This window comes from Gossypium arboreum, chromosome 3, assembly GCF_025698485.1.
Source record: "Gossypium arboreum isolate Shixiya-1 chromosome 3, ASM2569848v2, whole genome shotgun sequence".
Classification (NCBI taxonomy): domain Eukaryota; kingdom Viridiplantae; phylum Streptophyta; class Magnoliopsida; order Malvales; family Malvaceae; genus Gossypium; species Gossypium arboreum.
In genome coordinates this window covers 9192007-9193576 of record NC_069072.1, presented here as the reverse complement: position 1 = coordinate 9193576, position 1570 = coordinate 9192007, and the positions used below count along the sequence as shown (strand labels likewise).

At 38.2% G+C, this 1570-nt stretch overlaps 1 non-coding gene across 1 annotated transcript; it reads right to left on the bottom strand.

The window, feature by feature from the left end:
- Positions 1-688: 688 nt before the first annotated feature.
- Positions 689-795, bottom strand: LOC128291375 (small nucleolar RNA R71). Its single transcript, XR_008281149.1, has one exon. It is a non-coding gene; the product is annotated as a small nucleolar RNA R71 (small nucleolar RNA).
- Positions 796-1570: the final 775 nt, after the last annotated feature.

The following is a 1570-nucleotide window of genomic DNA, read 5'->3' as shown; positions in this document are numbered from 1 at the left end:
GATATTAGGAACACTCAATTTTTATTACTTTAGCCATTTATTTTTCTTGCAATTTAATTTATTATTATTATTTATTAATTTACTTTTTCTTTCTCTTGGCAGGTTTTTATAGTTTATGACTAGAAGAAACCCGTCAGGACCACTACTTTTTGACGAAGAAATCGATCGCACAGTATGCAAAAACCCAAGAGAAATAAGGCGAAGCTTAAGATACACAAAGAACGAGCAAGAAGACGATACTCAAACCCCAACCAAAGAGATGGCTGAAAACCAAGACAATTAACTACCTCCTGCAATTGCGGCTAATCAAAATCCTGCTCCACGCACTATGTATGATTATGCTAAACTTTCTTTAACAGGAACTGAATCTAGCATAGTTAGACCTGCTGTAGCTGCAAATACTTTTGAACTGAAACCTAACACAATTCAAATGATACAACAATTTGTTCAGTTTGACGATTTGTAGGATGAAAATCTCAACGCTCACTTAGCAAACTTTCTGGAATTTTGCGATACATTTAAAATCAATGGCATTTCTGATGATGTCATACGTCATCGGTTGTTTCCCTTTTCATTGAGTAATAAAGCTAAGCAGTGGTTGAACTCGTTACCACGAGAGTCAATTACTACTTGGGAACAAATAACCGAAAAATTTTTACTCAAATACTTTCCGCCGGCTAAAACGGCTAAATTACGTAATGATATCTCTTCGTTTGTGCAGATGGACTGAGAAACACTTTACGATGCATGGGAGAGATACAAAGACTTACTGAGAAGGTGCCCTCACCATGGGTTACCACTTTGGCTTCAGGTTCAAACATTCCATAATGGCCTGAATCCTTCGACTTGACAAATGGTTGACGTAGCTGCTAGCGGAACCATCAAAAATAAAACACCTGAAGTTGCCTATGAGTTTATAGAGGAGATGTCACTGAATAACTATCAGTGGCAAGTCATGAGGACTAAGCCAACTAAAGCAGCAGGCGTTTATAACGTCGATTCGGTTACTATGCTGTCAAACCAGGTAAAACTTCTAAATAAAAAGATTGATGGTTTTCTTAGTTCTTCACAGGTTCACCCAGTAATGCAGTGCGAAGCAAGTGGAGGTGGAACAAGCCATTCGGAATACCAACCTTATGGATACAACATGGATAACGAGCAATTAAATTACATGGGTAATAATCCTCCACCTTAGAACAATCCATATAGTAACACTTACAATGCAGATTGGGGGAACCACCCAATTTCTCGTGGGACAGTCAAGGAAATCAAAGACCACAACATCCTCTGGGTTTTCAACAACCACCCTATCAACAGGAAAAGAAGCCGAACCTTGAAGAGATGCTCTCAAAGTTTATATCGGTGCCAGAAACTCATTTTCAGAATACTGATACAGCACTTAAAAATCAACAAGTGTCGATCCAAGGGCTCAAAAGAAACTAAAATAGGACAGCTTTCCAATCTGATCTCAAAAAGACCACTAGGAAGTTTACCTAGTAACACCAAATCAAAAGAGCATGTGAAAGCAGTTATGCTAAGAAGTGGGAAAGTGTTAGAAAAAACTGAAAAG